Source organism: Artibeus jamaicensis, unplaced genomic scaffold, assembly GCF_021234435.1.
Source record: "Artibeus jamaicensis isolate MK-2021 breed Jamaican fruit bat unplaced genomic scaffold, CSHL_Jam_final scaffold_369, whole genome shotgun sequence".
Classification (NCBI taxonomy): Eukaryota; Metazoa; Chordata; class Mammalia; order Chiroptera; family Phyllostomidae; genus Artibeus; species Artibeus jamaicensis.
In genome coordinates, this window is record NW_026522042.1 from 12883388 (window position 1) to 12903254 (window position 19867).

The 19867-nt window shown below is 42.6% G+C and overlaps 1 long non-coding RNA gene across 1 annotated transcript; it reads left to right on the forward strand.

Moving 5' to 3' along the window:
- The first annotated feature begins 4020 nt into the window (after nucleotides 1-4020).
- Nucleotides 4021-4277, forward strand: LOC128626191 (uncharacterized). The gene is made up of 2 exons (XR_008390128.1): nucleotides 4021-4080; nucleotides 4124-4277. It is a non-coding gene; the product is annotated as an uncharacterized LOC128626191 (long non-coding RNA).
- The last annotated feature ends 15590 nt before the right edge of the window (nucleotides 4278-19867 follow it).

Sequence of the window (19867 nt, forward strand, 5' to 3'; positions counted from 1 at the left end):
CCTCAAGGCCAGGAGCCTTTTCCGATGTGGTTCTTAGCTTATCTTTGACTTTTTGGTCCCAACCATCTTGTTTTTAACTGTCTTATATTTGACTTATTTCGATTTGCTTTGATTCAATTCAGCTCACCCTCACTCAGCACTTTCAGAATACCACACATCAGACTGGGTACCACAATTACAGAGTGAAAACTCTGTCTGTGTTATTCTGAGACTCAGTTGTTTTTTAATGCATTTTAGGCCCCTAAGTCTATTGCAAGCACCTTATTTTAATATACCCTATAGCACAAATCAGATAGAAATGGTTTAAAAATACATGCTAAATTGAAAAAATGAAAAGAAAGCCACTAATGAGATTTCCCTCCTGAAGGGACTATGTATTGAGGGTCTTAAATCTTAAAAAGGTTAATTTCTGTGGCTTTAGAATATTTTCCTCCGACAGGAGAGAGGGCTGATCAGAAGACAACCAAGCCAAATGTTGGCTCTACATGGAACCTGGACCATTATCTGAGGAATCCACCCTAACAGTGAATAGGAATTCACTGTTATCTGAGCATCACCCTCAGTACCACCCTATGCATGTATCACCTCAGGCAGAGGGTAGAAATGCAAGAGATCTTTCATTAGGGCTTTCAAGAGAGAGAGGCCAATCAAATAATACCTCAGAGCAAGACCAGGAGGCTCTGACACCTGGCAGTGGTTCATTGTGTTGACTGCACTGCATGCAAACTGACAGAACCAGAAAGGAAGTCACTGGATTTGGGGTTTAAAGAAATAAATGGATGCCTCAGTTAATTCTTGGCTCTGTCATCTGTATGTCCAATTTTGGATGGTCTTTCTTCCATATCTTCTGTTGGATGGAAACATGAGAGACCGGAACCACTCATTAATCCCCCTGTGGTCTGGCAGAAGGGGCTACTGTGAGACATACCCCCTGTGTACGCCTGTCGGCTTTAATTGTTCCACTGGAATGACCCCAGTAAGGTCAAGTGACATTCCTGCCAATCAAAAGTACAGAAGTCAAGGAAGGAAGCAAGACAAGTAGATGACACTTGGCACACAAGCTATTTCATTTACATCCCACCCCGCAGTGGTGAATCCCACCAAGGCGCTGGAGGCCCACTTACAGACATACCCACAAATACCCAGAGGGGTGGCCCGCCTTGCTTTCTGAACTCATTCGTGACAGCTGCTGAGCAATTGGAAAAAGAAAAGAAAAACTAACATTTCCATGTCCAATTAGTGGCATAGTTAAAACTGGAGCAAGGCCATTCTAAGTCACGGTCATTCCTGGCTGTCTGTTGTCATGGTATTCAAATATTTTCTGTTCTTCCTGTGGCCTGGCAAAAATCAACAGTATGTTATTGTATAAAATGTCATAAGTCACAGCACTAAATAATGGCTGATTTATTTCTCTGCAGTGGAGCGTAATCAACATAACTGACCAGTGGTCAATTTTGCAGAGGTTTCTGAGTTTAGGTTCGCCCACTGATAAAGCAAAGGCTGCACTTTGCTTCATTAGTTATATTTGGGATCTTTGCAGTGCTGTAATGGGACTGATAAGAGACTCAAATTCTGTATTGAATTCTATCATTTGTTAGTTAATGCTATAGCCTTCAACGAATTGCTTAAACTCCTTGAATTTCAGCTTCTCACCTCCAAAATGTGGGTAAGAGTAACTATGCAACTAGAAAATTTCCTGAGATATTAACTGCTATCCTGTTTTGTGTTCTCTGTTATGAAAAGATGGAAAGTGTGAGAGGTAACTTTCCCTGTCTCTGACTTGCTCCCCACTCCCCATCCCCAGGTCTTTGTGCTCCCTGTGCTCCCTGGTCTCTAAGGGAATTGAATTCTCTGCATATTAGGTTCCCCCCACCCAAAAGGTCACCACCACCCACAACTTTGTCTGGAAGTGGCAATTGCTATGGAGAAGAATGAAGGAATTTTGTTGTGGCTCGTATTTAGCCATCTCAGGTGGAACTACCCCAAATTTGATTTGAGTATAAAAAAATAAAAGAGTGCGATAATGTGTGCGGGTCTGTGATGTGGAGAACGCTCACCCACAGCCATCTTTCTGTGGGAGTTCATGTAAGGGCTGCAGTTAGTCTCCATGGGAGCACCTAGCCCAGTGTCTGACACATGGTCTGGGCGACAAACACTGATTTGACTTTTCTTTGTTTGTTTGTACTTTGCATTGTCCACATAAGAAACGTCCAAACCTATAGAGAATGTTTATAAGGGTTATTTGAGCCGCCTTTTTTTTTCACAGTATCCAGGAAAGGCCCATTGATTGAGGCATTTGAAACACAAATATCTACCCAGTTTAAACCAGCCTGTCAACAACTGCATTATTTCTACCCCCTATTGTGCACAAAATTTCTTCAAGGGTTTCAGTAAGCAATAGTTAGAGAATTAGTTACTAGATCCTAAATCTCTACCTTTACTTTTTCTTACACTTGATCAGCCCAAACTGGATGTATTTCTTATTATCTCTCCCAAACTGTCCTTTTACCATCACTTTTCTATCACTTGGACAGAAGAAAGACACACCTCCCACCCATTCTGAATATATATACATATATACATATATACATATATATAAATTATATATATATATACATATATATATATATATATAAATTGTTTTGCCTCAGGCTATAAAAGCTCCCTGGGGATGCAAACAAAGGGACAATTTGAAATGTTGGAACCTGCAAAACTTTCTTTAAGCAGAGAAATACGGGAATCTTCTCATTTGTGTGTGTGTGTGTGTGTGTGTGTGTGTGTGTGTGTGTGATTTCTCTCTGTGTCACATCTGACAGACTCAGAACTAAAGATTTTGATTCATTTGGGCCTGTAGTCCAAGTGTCTGCCATTGAGCCTTTCATTGCTGCGGCATCCCTTCCCAAAGCCATTCTGCCTTGGATAAACACCCCGCCAGCCGTGTGACACAGCAACTGGGGAAACAACCAGTTGAGGAATCAGGCCTCCCAGGCCCATGGAGTCCTGTTTCAGAAGCCCTTGGGTGACCTAGATAACCGAACCCTTGCCTGACACTCATTCACTCGCCCACACCCCAATTGCCACTCTTTTGCTTCAAAATAGCCAATAATGAGTGACTCCACAAAACCCCAAACATGTCATCCTTGGACCCTAATAAAAGCGGAGCCCCAGCTGTGCTCCCTCCCTCTTTCTCTCTCTCTCTACCCTCAACCTCACTGTGTGCTTGAACTCTTAGGTGTGCTGTGAACCCTCCAGGACTGTCATGAACGTCTGCTCGTGATACAGTCTTGGCTATAAAACAACCAGGCAACTGCTCTGCCAGCTGCCTGCTGAGCAGCCCAGCACCAAGGAATAGGTGAGAGTCACACACAGTAACCGTGCTATTCACTCAGCTTTTATTGAATGCAGGTTCACTCAAAGTAGAACATCAACATATATTCATAGTCTACTCACACTCTAAAAATCTAAGAGAAATATAACACACACACAGAGCAGTCAATGGCGGACTGCGAACCCGAGTCTCAGAGTCTCAGTCTGCAGGTCCAAGAGACAGCGCAGTGGGCAACACAGATGTCAGCCTTGAAGTCTTCAAGTCATCAGTCTTGCTGTGAAGGTTCTCCAGAGCCAGGTGGGGAGCAGGGCAGATGAAGTCCTCAGTCCAGCAGGGCAGAGCCTCCAGATCAGCACAGCATGGAGCAGCACTCTGGTGTGTGGAGCTTGACTATCTCAGCAGTGGTCTGGAGCCTGAAAGTGGTGGACTCCACCCTTCTGGGTCTTTTTGATAAATGTCTTGGCACCCCTGATGCCAAGTGTGGAATTCGCCCTGGAGCCTATGGGTGGTACATGGTTGTTTTGTTTAATACCGCTGATGGCAAGTGTAGAATTTCCCCAGGAGCCTATCTATGCAGGACATGGCTATTCTGGTCACATGTGTAGATATCTTAAGTGTTTCTCTTTGCCAGATGTGTCTGCACTGACTTAGTTTCCTGTTGGGAACCTTACACCTGGCTTCTAGCTAAAAACATTGCATTGATTACAGGAACCTGTGCGCTCCACAAAGCCAATCGGCTACAGGCACATGAGGTGTGCATGCGCTCCCCAAGCCAATCGGCTACAGGCACATGAGGTGTCCACGAGTACCAGTTGCACCCAAGTAATCAATAAGCGGGCCCTTCTTTGTCTCAAGCTAGCCAATAGCAAGCAACCTAATCTCCTTCCTCTCCCTCCCCCCCTATATATATACCCAGTTCGGAAAAATAAAGTTTGCAGCTTGATCAGAATCTTTTGTCTTGCTGCCATTCTTCGCGCCTCTTGTCCCCCCAACTCATTTGTTCTAGGTAGGTGGTCGAGCCCCAGTTGATTGCTCCGCGGGCCGGAGCAGTTTCCCTCTTGAACCAAAGTGTTATGGCTGACTGGCAGCCATTTTGGGTGACCTGAGTGATTCCACTTTGTTTTGTATACTTTGTGCTGTGTTGATTGGACCAGTGTCATTTCACTGGTCCTGCTCTCCACAAGGACCCATGAGTAATAAATCTTGTTCTTCACAATCCCCTGCTGGTTTCTGCTGAAGTGTGTCCTGTGGTCCAAGAACCACCAGGGCTGGTGCAGACACGGCATTGGCCCACAGTGGCCCAGGGTGGGAAGCGTCTGCAGGGGCTTGTTAGGAGTCCCAGGGCCATGGCAAAAGTCTCAGGCATTCCTGCCCAGAGTGTCCCCGTCAGTAGACTGGGACCAACACAATAGGAGTTCTGAGAGTTTGAGTATGCTGCAGAGTGGTCAGGGATAATGAATTTTGCATCATTCTTGAGGGATCATGGGGCAAAGTAAGGAGAGTATCTATAGGAAAATATCAATGTATCAAAATATCAATGTAAATCCATTGGCCTTACTATCTTCTCACTGTCTATCACCTCTGCTGTGTGTTTTCTTTTCCCCTTACTGGCTTCGACTCCATGGCCTGTCATGATAACTAGCCCCTCTTACACACCAAACACCCTCTGCCCCGCTATCACTGTGATGTACCAGCCTATCAAAACCATAAATTTGGCCCTGGCCAGTGTGGCTCATTTGGTTAGGGCATCATCCCATAAACTGAAAGGTCACAGATTTAGCTCCTGGTCAGGGCACATACCTAGGTTGCTGGTTTGGTCCCTGGATGAGGCACTGGCCAATTTTACTCAACTTGCCCAGAGTTCTGGGAGTGGGGAATATCCATAGATTCCACTTCATTGCTTCTCACTGAGGGTTGTTTTTTTGAGGCAACCTGGGCTGAATCTTCCTAGGCTGAGAATAACTCTTTCTTCTCAGTTGTCTCACTAGAAAGCAGGACTCCTTTGGCCTATGGCAGGTGAGGGCTTGCAAGTCAGACCCTGGTAGTACAGGCACTGTCTCTGTCCACACTGTCTTCTGTCTGCTGTTCCAGTGACCTAGCAACTGTCTAGCTGCGCCCTGAACTATAGACGCTGTCTGCCAGGCCAGATAGGGGCATTCATCCTACAGACTTGGAAGAAGCTGATGACGAAGGCCTGCTAACAGTGCCGTGACTGTAATTTAGGATCATTCACGTTTCCATCTTTGTAGGCAGCTTGTGATGTGAGTTTGGAAGTTGCCCCATCAAAGAGCCCTGATCTGGAAGTCAAGAGCCTTGAAATCCATTCTGGCTCTACCATCACCAGCTGTGTGACCTTGGGCGAGTAATTGAATCTCTCAGAAGTCTGAGTTTTCTCATCTGGAGAAAGAATTCTAGTTTCAACCTTCAGATTCAAAAGGTGAAAACTGCCAATCTGCACATAAGGTCAATGGCTAACATCTGAATAACACTTCTTATTTTACAAAGATTTTCTTTGGCTGCCCTGCTGTGCAGACATGACTAGTATGACTTCCCCAGGGAAGAACTTCAGTCTTGCAGGATCAGGCAGGTTGCCCAAGGTTTTACACTTAATAAATAGCAGAAGTAGGACATGAACATAAGTCTTCTGTATCTGAATACGGTGTTCTCCCTGATCTGAGTGAGTGACCAGGGCAGTCCATGGGACATGAGAAAGAACACATAAGTGAGGAAGTGGGTGGCAGAGAGAAAACAGTAGTCAGTTTGAATCATTGAAAACCAACTTTGAACTCAAGCTCTGCCTTTACTGATTTATAGTCCTAGAAAAGCCACTGTTTCCAGTTTGGCAAGTATGGGCAGAACAGACAACCATCTGGTACACACTGGGCTGACAGCCATACCGTTCACTAGAATATTGATAGCTTTCTGTACTGTTTGGTGAATAGCCACTCCAACTGATCCCTTCCTTTTGGATTTCCTCTTACTCTGCCCTGATTCAACAATGAAAGGGTTAATGTGAGGCTCAGCAGGGGGCATTAAAGACCTTTTTCATTTTGGGATTACGGTTGGTCCTAAGCCATATTGGTTGTTAAGTATTTTTAATATCACCAATGATTGAGGGTAATAATGATAATATTCTTCCCAACTTCAATGAGCTGTTATTTAAGACAATATAAAACAATGAAGATGATCAGTCAACTATGAACCTTAAAGGCAGTTCTCTTTGACATGTCATAGCAATGGAGTTGGGAAAAAGAGTTCTGTGTGCAGAAACAGAACTTTACCTTAGTGGGACTTGTTGCCTATTAGCCTGCTCAAGACTGAGATAGTAAAGGAACTTACTTTACATTTTTGACTTTGAATTTGTGAATATTTGAGATTAGAACTCATTGCTTTCACATTATACACCTATCACATCTTCTGTGATATCACATCTTCTGCTACTTTTGTGATTCTTGGGTTTTGACCCTGAGCTTATGCTTTTATAAATCTCCACTTATTTGTGTATGGTGTGCCTTTCCATGCAGAGGCTCACATGGCGCCTTCCCCAGGTGCGGCTTCAAGTCCAGGGAAGAGGCGATCAACTCTGTAGGTCAGGTTTACCGCAGAGCAGAGGTGTCTAAAGTTCAGCTGCCCTAGAATACCAAGAACCAGGGAAACGTGGCATCATCAACAACAATGCGGTTCATAGTAACTGGGTTCTTTTCACACATGGAGGGCTCTGCTGAATGCTGTACATGTTCTACTGGCCATGGTGCTTGGCTCTCCACCCATCTCACCCCACGTGACTAGTCGAAGCCAGTGGTCCCCAAACGATGGCCTGGAGGCTAGCCAGTCCCAAGTCCTTCCTTCGAAGACCCATGCACTAACAATATTTTTTATATTTCTATAAGATTGAAAAAAGAATATACTACAGAGATTGTAAATGGCTTGCAAAGCCTAAAATCATTATTATTTTGCCTTTTACAGAAAAGTGCCAATACGTGGTAATCCCACTTTGACTACTAGTAGATGGATTAGAGTTAGGTGTGAGGTATATTAAACATCAAATCATTATTAGTCCTAACCTGCTATTTTGGGATGTATCAGTATGCAAAACAGATCAAATTCCCTGCCTTTGTATATCTTACATTCTGGTTCTAGTTAATGCGATACGTCTGTTGCTGTTTGGTAGAGGTGTCTCACATTCAAGTACACAATAGTGAAAAAAATATTTCTTTCTATCTTTAGGTGTTTCTGTCATTAATTGTGATACTTCCAGCTTCTGATCATGCGCAAAGCCAGCTCAAGGAGGAAACGACACATCAGGAGCAACGGGGAGAAAGTTAGAAATTAATTAAGCTGCTGAGTCAATCGACCTTGAAATGTCATACCTAAGAGTTTCCAATACATTAGACAGTAAGTTTTCTTTGTATAAGTCCTTTTAAATCAGAGTTTTCTGTTACCTGAGTTAGCTACCTATACACATCACTTAATCTTCTCAACGACCCTATGGTTTACTTATTACTCTCATTTCATAGAAATTACTTTACTGCATAGTCAACACAGTAAGTGAAGGAGCCAAGATGGGAATGTAATCAAGTCTCTCCGGACCTTTCAGTTCTCTGTGGTCTCCCCCTCTTCGGAATTTCTGAGATGTAAGAAGAGGTAGAGAGAAAGGCAGGAGGTCAGTACAGGGGCAGGTTTTAGGTGCTGAGCCTGTGTATATGTAAGTGCATTTCTGATTTTCACCCTCTTCCTTAGACGTAGACCAGTGTGCCTGGGCCCCGTTCCACAGTGAGAAGACAGCGTGTTTCCACTTGCTGAGAAGTCATCATCCTGACAGTTGTGTTCATGTATGTAAGGGACTAAGCACTGTAATTTCCCAGGGAAGGGCAAGTTTATCAATCTCTCTCCATTTCCCCCTCCGCCATTTAGATCACCTCTCACCTTGTCTACTGCGACAACCAGACCACCACCTGGTCTATTCAGCCGGCTCTGGTCTTCCAACCCAATCTCCACACCTAATTAGAGGATAAGGACAAATTTCCATTATGGTCTACAAAGCCTGTTCAACATCATCTGTCTTTTCAAGTGTTTTGCTTTCTCTCTTCTAGCCACACTAGCCTTTATCAGCCATTAACTTCGACCTGGAATGATCCTTTTTTCCTTTTATGCCCAATAAATGCCTATTTGCCTTTTAGGTATCTGCTCATGTTTTCCTTTTTCGTGCAAGCCTTTATAATTTCCCTGACTTGACTGACTCCTATCATTAATTTTCACAGGGCCATGGCACTTGGCACAATTGTAGTTTTCTACTGGTTTGTGGGGTCATCTATTTAATCTGTCTACTGTACCGTATTTTATGCTGTAGGAGGAAAGAGGCTGTATTTGTCACCATTGTAAACTCAGTATCTGGCACACAATAGGTGCTCAATGTATCTGTGGAATGAATGTATAAATGCATGCATGAAAGGCTCAGTTTGTATCAGTCCAGATCCCTGAGAAAAATACATGAGATCCTCAAAGGGAGCAACGAAGGAAAGTTTCATTTAGAAACTTTTGCACAGATATAAGCAAGCTTAAGGGAAACTAACAAGGGACAGTGAAGCGCCCTGGGGCTAGCCAAACTGGAGAGAAGTTGGTACGCCTAAAACTGAGCACATGAAGGGAAAAGTTTCACCCTAAAGATAGTAGCTGTGGTTGAAGAGAACCACTGGATAGGAACTGTGCCCATTATAGACAAACCCAGCCAATCTTTAGAACCTCTCCTATCCAGCAATGCCAGAATTATAAGAGCAAGGAAAATATCATTAACATCAACATTATTTTTTCTGTCTTGGCTTCCATCAAGTGTCCCCCCACCCCCATTGCATAAGCCCAACTGAAAGGATACAGTCCATAAAGGTTGCTTTCCAAAGCACAGGGTTTATTGGAAAACGGGGGAAATGTATCTGGCAGGACAAATATAAAATAGCCAGCCATTGGTCATTGGGACAATTCTACCTCACGCTTTTCTGACAAGAACTGCTAAGACAAATAAAGCTAAAGGATAGTGCGAAAAGTTTTAATTTAATATAACATGCAGAAAGGAACCACCAAAGTTTGAGAGTTATATATAGATAAAGCTAAAAATGTTTTTCTATCGTGGAAATACCATGAGAGGTGTGAATTAATGAAAAGCATGTTAGATTTTTAATTAGACATGAAATCAAATTATAGTTCTGCCACTGTCTACTTTGGTGGCCTTGGTTTGTAAAGTGAGGGTTTTAATTAGTATTATATAATCTCATAGGGTTATGCTCATAGTAGGGCCTCATGAAATGATGACTGTGAGAAAGGTATGCAGTTATTACTTCCTGTTACTTTCTAGGGCCTAGTGTTACCAGCAGACAGTCTCTGAGATGCTGGGGAGTGTCTCCCATTGGCCAAGATGACAGCAGGGAGAAGTTCCTACACTGAGCACATGAAGAGCTAGAAATATCAATGGATAGTGCCTGAGCGCAAAAAGCTAGCAAAATAATTAGACCAGAAAAAAGCCCTGCACCCCACTTCTGGTACCAGATTAGGGGTGAGACCAGGGGAAGGTAGGCACATGCACCATAGAAGTCAAAATGGTGCAGGTGGAGGTGCTGGACCAAAGAGGCCTGTCAGTCTAGCCTGGGGAAAGAAGGGACTGCTTAGGAAGTAGACTGACCTAAAGCACATGAAAGTCTTGGAAGTTAATTTGTCATTTTGGGAAAGCACCTGGCCCAACCCACACCCAAGCTAATATAATCCCAGGGGAGCAAAGAAGCTCTGGGACTTGTGACTCCTGCTCATGACCTGAACTCATGTGGCGCACTGGCCTGTTCCCTCTCTGGGCCATGGGGATGCTGAGGCCTCCTGGGGGGAGCCTCTCTCCCTTGCCCACCTGGTCACACAACCACAGGTGCATTTGCTTGCTCTTGCAGGAGTACGTGACCTTGTGGTCCTAGCAGCTGCATGGCCCATAGCAGTGCGAGTTTCACACACAGTCTCCAGGAGGGAACCTGAGATGAACAGCAGCCAGGAACAAACAAAGCTACCAGGACAGGGACTATGACCGCTTAGCAGCAGCCTGCGGGCTCCGAAGGACTGTACTCTAAGTTGGAGCAAGAACTCTGGACACTGGTTTTTTTCTTGGTCTTGCTGAGGAGATTGGCTTTGAGATGAGAGTCTGCCATCTACCAGATCATGCAGCACCTGAATAAAACCACTTTCTTTCTGCACCAGCATCTGCCTCACAAGTTTGGCTTTTATGGCTACAGGCAGCTGAACCTCCACTTTTTTGTCCGATTATACTAGCACCATGATAAAGTCTCTCCCTGGAAACTTCGTTTTTGTCTGGCAAGCAACAGGGGATGAGGCAATTAAAGACTAAATGGGCCAGAGAATAATCGAATGTCAATGTTGTATTAAGATCCACCCGAAAGACACAGGTCTCAGCTTTGGCAGATCTGCTGAGTAACTGGACCACTCATCATTCTTGCCCTTCATAAACTTCCAGTCCTAAAAGCTAGAGCACTGTAGATCATGAGGGTTGTATACGTCAGTGAACTACTGAGTCACTCAGCTACGTGCCGTGAAACTGGCTCTTGAAGCCAATAAAAGCAGGAGCAGTTTAGATCTCTGTACTGGGTGGTTCTACCTCGAGACAGTACTGACATCACACCACCCTGCTCACATCCATTGTGTGAAATGACAATTTTTCCCCCACGTAACAAAACCAGTTTGCTTACGGTGGTGCCAAATCACTGCCATAAACACTGACTGACAGATTAAAGACCATATTGTGCTTTTCTTTGCCATTGAGTGAAGGGCATTATTTTCCACGTTGATAAGATCAAGAGAGAAGAATAAGGCACAATGGACTTATGTTAACCATTAAACACTCACAGTATCCCAGAGAATGCCTGGGGGCTTTGTTCGACTTCTCCGAGTCTCAAGGCTTCTGTCATTAGGAAAGAAAAGACACTTGGCTCGGTATTGATCTCAGGGGGGATTGAACAGTGTTCAGGAAGCTCTTTGGAAAAGGATTGAAAGGAGAGGTGGAGAAGCAGAATTAGAGGGACCACAAGACAAGTTGAAGTAATGATGTTTATGCCTGGAGTCCACTGTGTGCAATATGGTTCTTGCTGTTCAATGGCCTGAAACTGACAGAGACGGCACGTGCTACCAGAGTAATCAGGCCAACGGGGCAGATGCAAATAAGTCCCCCTCCACCCACGCAGCCTTCCTCAGGGCACCTGTCCTGTGTCGATCTCTTTCTTCATATTTTCTCCAAACAAATCTAATAATTGTTCTATTCTCCCTCTCTTTACCCACTTTTATTTATTTATTTATTTATTTATTTTTTTACCCACTTTTATTAATACCTTGTATTGTCTCGCATTACTCTTGAATTTGAAGTTACATGGGACCAGAAATCAAGAGGCCCACTCCCAGCTTCAGCTTAGCTGTGTATCTTAAAGCATTGCCTTTTAAAACTTCCAATTTTCTCAACGCTAAAGGCATGTCTATTGCAGTAGTTAACTGGTGAGAAGCCAGGGAAATACATGGAGAAGGATATTTTAAAATTTGACTTAAAATCATTTACATACAGTGAAATGTACACACCTTAAGCACATGCTTCGGTGAGTTTTAGGAAATATATACATCTGCATGACCAATACACTAATGAAGAGACAGCAGATTCCTAGCACCCCAGAAAGTCCTCTCAAATCCCTTATACCACGTCCCTTGCATGAGTCTTCTTATATCCTCTCCCAACTAATCCATTCTATCCAGAAGCAACCATTATTCTGATTTCTACCACCAGAGATCAGTTTTTCCTATACTTGAACATATTAGAAGCATTTTGAAAAGTGGAAGTTACTATACAAAATCTAGTATTATTACTGTTCTTGGACTGGATGGTATATTACTTAAGAGAAAAGATCTAGTCTTTTATTCAGTGCTAAGCAGAGAGCACAGATTTAATTTATTCACTTTAATATATATTCAATATTGAATTTAATTATAGTTATAAGTACAGATGAAAGGACTTTGGCCTGTATTTGAAGAAAGCTTAATTCTAATCTATCTTGCCTTTATCCAGATTTGTGTCTTTGGGCTTTGTTTTTTTAACATTTTGACCTTAAATTTTTCTTTTATTAAACAAAGGAATTAGACGAGATGATGTCACAAAGAACCTTTCTGCTTTTAGAAGTTATGTAACAATGATAATAACTAACCTAAATACATTTACTGACTTATCTTCATATTAAGTTAAAATGCTGTTATCTCCATTTTTCAGACGGGCAGATTTAGAAATTAACCAACTCTCATAAGGTCACAGAACTCTTAAGGGGACAATGCTAGGTTTTGCATCCAGACACTGTAGCTCTGGAGTCTGCAGCTTAACCATTACACTCTGCTGCTAATCGCTGGGGTGATAAGTCAATAGAATGGGTAAATGTGAAAAATGTGAGTCTGTGGTTAGGTCTAGTAATGGGTTACATTTCAAAAGTTTCAAACCAAACTTTTTGTGATGGAAATTTCTAAACATAGCATAAAAGTAAAGAGTTCACCGAACCTCCATGAAATCATCGCATATTTTCAAAACCCATCAACACTTTACCATATTCTTTTTTTCACTTCTCCCCCTTAAAACTATCATGAAAACTTTCAAACATACTCTCATTAGTAGACACCATGACATTTCACCCTTAAATATTCCAGGATGCATCTAAAAATGGGACAGGCCCTGGTGGGGTAGCTCAGTTGGTTAGAGCATCATCCCGATACACCATGGTTGCTGGTTTGACCCCTGGTCAGGGCACATATAAGAGTCAACCGATGATGCATACACGAGGGGAACAACAAATCGACGTTTATCTCTCTCTCTCCCTCTCCCCCCTCACTCAAACCAATAAAAACTTTTTTCAAAAAGACATTTTTTTAACCTAAGTACAATGCCATGACTCACCTAATAAAAATTAACAATAATTCTAGAATATCTATTATTTAATACTAAGTCCATATTCAAATTTCTCTGTCTTAACACTTATTTCTTTTTTGTTTTTCCAATTAGAGCCAAAAAAAGGTCCATTCATTTTGTTTGGTTGTTCTGCCCCTTAAATCTCTTTTAACCTGAAGTCCCCCCTTCCCTGCAGAGGAGAGCTGTACACAGTTGGGAAGAAGAGAGACCATTGGAACATCTTTCTACTTTGATTCTTGTGCACAAAAATGGGGTAATGGGGTTGCAGGAGAATAAAGTAGAACTATCTCAGCTTCCTCCTACTTTCTGGGCCCCAGACCCACCCTCTTACCTTATATGTGACCATCCTCTTTCTTATATAAGTAGCAAAGGGTTGCCAGGAAGAGGCTGATGGATTTCCTTGCCCTAACCAGAAATAGAGAGCACACCGTTACTGAGGGAAATGGCTATGAGCAGCTCTCAGCAAACACTTCTGTTGTAGTGGGAACATGGTCTAATGTGGAAACTGATACTTGGAGAAATGTCTATGTGAACATTCTTGTTGTTGTTGCAGGAAGAGGAAACAACATGAGGTCGTTTGCGTCACAGAGAAGACCTCTTCCAGGTCAGACCTGGCTCCACCCGGCCTGACGCCCATGGGCCTGGGATTCCTGAGATTGCGTAGGTGCCCAAAGGACCACGTCCTTCCATCTCAATGTCTGGACTCACTTTTTGCAGACGCTTCCTTAATGAGTAACTAGAATGATAGAAACTCAGCCCTGGGAAGGGCCCAGGTAATAGCCACTCAAGTGTTTTCAGCTATATTCCGTGGAGCTCCATCCACAAAGACACTTCAACTATCCTGCAAATGTGTGGTTTGAATTCAAGTTTTTTAAAAAACACGGTCACTTCTTGACTGAGGCATTAATCCTTATTTTGGCTTTCTTTCACAATCTCTTTCTTGGAATCCAGTTTGTAGTAGACCTTAGTGATACTGAATAATATATTATTACCTTCATCTCTTTGTCAGAAAGTCTCTGAAATAATGATTCCCAAACTGCCTTGGAGAAAGTACACATTCTTGCTGCCAAAACAAACTTTGTGAAAACGTGCTTCTTTCTTGTCCTTGGAAACCTACCTTTTTGGAATTTCATCCTCTTTGGTGGATCCTGAACTCTGAGAAGACCCATTTTGGGGTAAGAGAATGCCTACTCAGAATAAGTAAATGAGATTTCTCTGGCGTGTGTGCACAGGAAAAATCACTTATTTGGTAATTAAATATAAAATGACTTTATGGCTTTTAGATGGCTACAGATTTCTGTATTTTTGAATGTCTGAAGGGGACGCAGCTAATGCAACACCCATCACCTTGGAGGGAGCCGGGGAGGCCAGGACTGGACAGTCAGACAAAGAAGACCGAGCTCTCTGCAATGTTTGATTTACTTCCAAGGAAACGGATTTTGTATTTGATGTTCTTAAATATTAACTTCAAAATAATGAGTCAGAGGCTTGTTAAACCACATGAGTAACAGAGCTTTGAAGGATCCCAGAAAGTGAGGGGGCGACACAATGTGGCCTTCCTGCTCCCCAGGACTCACACCAACTGCTCTCTGCCTTTGTCCTACCTGCCCCCCCTCGGCCCTTGTCCCAATCCCTGGTTTACCTGCTGCTGAGCCTTTCCACGAGTGCGGTGACTCACCCTGACCTTGGGAAGAGCTGAAGGTGGAAAGGTGAAGAGACCCATCTCTGTAGTGTGGACCCTGTGCTCCGGAAGGCTTACAGCAGGAGTAAATCACCCAGCTCTTAGGATCTAGGTTCTCATCTCTTAAATGGATAGAATTTTATCTATTTTTGAGCCTTTCACTGAGAATTAAGCAGTATATGAAAATGTTTTGCATACTGCCTAGCATACGGTTCTGTAGTTAGATTCAATCACTAGTAGTTCTCTGGTTCTTCTATACCATCAGGAACGGTGGTAGAAGCTGACAATAAAAAAAAGTAAGAAAAAGAAAGAAAGTAAGAATATTCAATAAGAAAAAAGTAAGAATATTTATATAGGTCCTTGTCTAGGACCTATATAAATAGTTACACATAGTGAAGTGGTTTAAGTTCTGTGATGCGGGGTTACTGAAAGCACACAGAGAAAGGAGTTAATAGGTAATGGTAAGATATAATAGCTACAATTTATTAAATGTTTACTCTGAGTTAGGCACTATAGTAAGTGCTTTTTGTACTTTATCTTGTTTAATCATCCCCACAGATCTTTGTGGAATGGGCTACATTATCCCAGTTTTACAAATAAGGAGATTGCAGTTAATCGATGTTAAACATCTTGTCTAAAATCAGGCATCTACTCAATAACAAACCGGAACTTGGTTTTGGATCTGCCTAACTCCCGAGCCTGTGTTTTTAACCACTGCTGGAGGGGTGAGGCTAGAGGCAAGAAAATTTTATAGGAAAGTTTTATCAGTTCATCTGTTCGTCCGTCATTCATTCATCCTTCCTTTCACAGATCTCAGAAAGGACTTAAGGTGGCTTTTGGAAAAGTAACATTTGAGCTGGGTTTTGAAAGACAAGTCATTATTATCCATCACTTAGGTAGGGCCAGAAAGGGCTTTCTTGGCAGAGACGACCACACGAGGGACAGTGTGCAAGGACCATCAACAAGGAGCCTGTGTGGCCCCAGAGCAGGGTGGAAACAGAGGCTGGACAGGCAGGTTTGTTCGGACTCCTTATAAATAATGCCACAAAACCGAGAAGTTCTTCAGTGGGCAGGAGGAGTTAGGAAGGATCTGGAGGGTCGTAGGGCAACTGGTTTCCCTCACACAACAGCATCTCGTGTTTTGGCCCCAGGTGGGGCCTTCTTGCTGACCATTCTCATTCATCAGACTTTATGAGCAGCACTTGTCAATTTTCAGAAATTTCATCTAGTCTCTGACACTGAAGCTGGAACTCCATAGAGGTTAGGGGAAGAAATATTCCTTATTTTATAAAGGCCATTTCCGGGGAAGAGCTTTTAAAGATAATTTGGATGTTGGAGAAGGTCTGGAATGGATTTTCATCTTGAGGGTCAGGGTTGCCAGATTTAGCAAATAAAAATACAGGATGTTCTGTTAAATTTGAAATTCAGATAAATAACAAGTACTTCTTTTTAAAGTATGCAACACTTAAGGCATATTTAAAACAAATTTTTTTGTTGCTTATATGAAATTCCAACTTATCTGAACTTTGTTTTTCAACTAAAATTTAAAAACAGGGTGTTGTGTTTTTCATCGGTGACACTACTGAGTTGACTACTTTGTTTTGATGAACTTGAAATTCCAGGTTTATTAATTTGTAGTCACTCCCCTTGTAATCTCTTATTCCAAAGTGCTGACATCCCGCAGGACTCAGCACCAGGAGAGACGTGTGCTGTGTCCAGTGAGCTTCCCACACATACGGACCTGAAAGGGGTCGACCCCAGGGCAGTGAGAAACAAAAGAGCAAAATCAAGGCATGGGTCCCTGTGAAGTCCTTTCTTTCAGGGCCAGCCCTGGATGTTTTGCAGCCTCCCGGTGGTCTGGCAGCCTGGCCTGAATGGTTTAATGTTGAAATTCTTTCAAGTGATTGTGTTGGTTTCCTTTTCATAAACCTTATCTCTTCCTTGGAGTGTGTTTTAGTTTGCCTGGACGCAGCTGAGCATTCTGCTGGCTCCCTGAGTCCTCACGTCGGACCCTGTTTCTGTGGGATTTCTTTCTTTGCTTGTTTGCTTTAGGAAGAGGCTCACTGATAAAGGTGGCCAGCGATGCGGGGCCCTGAGGGTCCCCTGCCTCCTCCTCTGGCTGCAGGGAGCTCCCTCGTAATCACGGAATGTCTAAGCCGAAAAGCACCTTAATGTGATATATTATAATGAGACACAGGGAGGAGTGCCTTTGACCCCCGTCCCTCCCTCCCAAAGTAATTTTACTTTTTGTCTACGATACATCACTAGGTTGCCCAAAAGGTATCATTTAATGAGAGGATTCTGCAGCTAGAAATGAATGATAAAATTCTTTCGTGTAGCCCAGCTCATCATGAATAAGGAACCTGAGGCCCAGAGAGGTGAAATGACTTGCCAAAGATAATGTTGCAGGTTCTCAGCAGAAATGAGGAAATATGAGCCCAGGTCCCCCGGCTTCCAGGTGGTGTTTATATCCCAGTGTTCCACGTCCCTAACGCTATAGCGCACAAGGACTAGGCACACGTTAGGGGCCAGGAAAAAGGTCTTTGGCTTTCCAGTTCACATGCCTTTTCCACTTGCTAAAGGAGGGTTGGAGATTGTTTTGATTACTGCTGGGAGCAGTGGGAATGTGTTAAAACTTAAAAGGTAAATACCTGAGGGAAGCTAGACAGCTATTCCTTTTCATAATAGGCAGATCTAGCTAGGAGTGTGTTGCCTGAGAAAAATGATGGATGGAAGAGAGCACAGAAAAATCTGGAAACCTATAATGGATGGGCTGCCTTTAGGGTAGAAATGGGTTCCAAGAATAGGGTGTGACCTGGCATATATACGTCTGTTTTCCTTCAGCTGGTCCTTTTGGTGTGTCATCCCCTCCGGATGTGCGAGATGTACAACCCCCTTTGCTCTCCCCTCCCTCTTAGATGGGCATTTGGCTGAGGGACAGCACTTCTCTTCTTGTAACACGTTCCCGAGGGGCTCTCCATAGCTCTTTCCTCCATCATTCCTCACACGCTCCAGGAAACAACTAGGAGTCTCTGGTGCCGGGAATCCCAGCCCCAACTTTCTTTTGTATTTACATGTAGGGAAATTTACAATGTCATAAAGGAATAGAGCAACAAGAAGTCTCAAGATCTGGGCTTCGGGTTTAAACAGGTCTGGAATATAGTCCTAGCTCTGGCTTTTACTGGCAAGTGACGTTGGACGGTTACTTTTATCTCTCTGAACTCAGTTTCTTCAAAGGGTGCTGATAATAGACCACACTGCATAGGATTGCTATGAGGCTTAAGTGAGAAATGTATATAAAGTGCTTTGCCTGGTGGCTGGTGAGTGGTAAGCCCACTGTCTCTGCTGGGTATTGTGTTATATCATCACCATCATTATTACTCTTATTGATAGCTTTATTATTTTTTCCATAAAAATTAATTCATTTGGGTCTCCTACACCACGGTCTGGGATTAATGTTATTCCTATCTTCATTAAAGACAATCTCTCTCAATCAACAGTTTGAATTTATATAGAGACATTTATTTATTTACTTTTTTGGTAATAGAGATAATGCCACTACAGAAAAAAAAAAGAAAAGAACATCTCTCTTCTAATAAAAACAGTACTTACCTTGTTCTTAATCATTCAGACTATGATTTCTTAAGTTCTGGTTCCAGTTTCATGTCCTTGGTGAAATCTTTTTCCTTTTCACAGCGGTAACTTTTTCTTTAACCTCCCTATTTCCACATTCTCCATGCCAAATGATCCAGAGAGTAGTTTCTTACATTTTCCACATAAAGAGTCTCTTTTTATTATTATTTTCCTATGACTGCTATGGTTGAAAGCATATTTGAAAGCTAACTTTTTTATGAGGAAAGTTTCAAACCCACGTAGAAGTAGTGAAGGTAGTGCCCTGGGCTGCAGGTACCGATTACTCTGCTTCAGTAGCTGAGTCGACCTTCTGTCCATCTCCCCCGCTCCCCTCTTATTCTGGCCAGAGTATTCCAAAGCAACCTCTCAGACATCATGTAACTTCATATGTAAGCAGTTCATTATGTATGTCCAATTGATAAGGATTTTCTTCTTATAATTGCAGTTCCGTCAATCTAAGAAAATTAATGATAATTCCTCTTATCATTTAACGCCTAGTCTATATTCAAATTTCTTTGATTGCCTTAAAATATTTTTTAACTACTAGTTTGTTTGAATCAACATTCAGATAAAGCCTACACATGGCATTTGGTTCCGATATTTCTTAAATCTCTTTGAATAGATTATAATTCCTCTTGTCTCACTTTTTCAAATGTGTCTAAAATCTCAAAACCTAAACAGAAAGATGAACCAGACTGTGTTTATTCTAAAGAAGTCCTTTCTTTGTTTAATAACACCTGTGTGTCAGTCAGGAGGGTCTGGTCAATGTGAGACAACTAGAATTAACACGCTAAATTGACATCCCATTGAAAGCAAAAACATTTGGAATTTTAGTTAATTTGTGCATCTTTATCTTCGGGCATTTTTTCATCTAGCTTTTGAAATAATACCGTGGCTTGGGAAGTTTGGTTCTAAAATCTAAAGGTGGGACCATGTGATATTATTATTAAAAAGACACTTCTTATTTTATGTAGTACTAAGTATGTTTTTCAACGAGGCAAACTCCATTTATTTCTGTAGACCCCACTTTCTTCTCACTGGTGCTGGCTGAGGATGCTTTCCTGTTCCTCTAGATTTCAATCTCTGCCTTTGTCCTGTTCATTGGCTACCCACCAGCCACTGGACTTGGCCTTCCCCATGAGCCTGGACAATGGAGGGGAAGCGGGGAGTATCTTACCTCTCCTGGGGGTAGAAGGAGAAGGAGAACATGAAGCCAGTGGAGAGAGAAACATGGACAAAGTCAGAGACC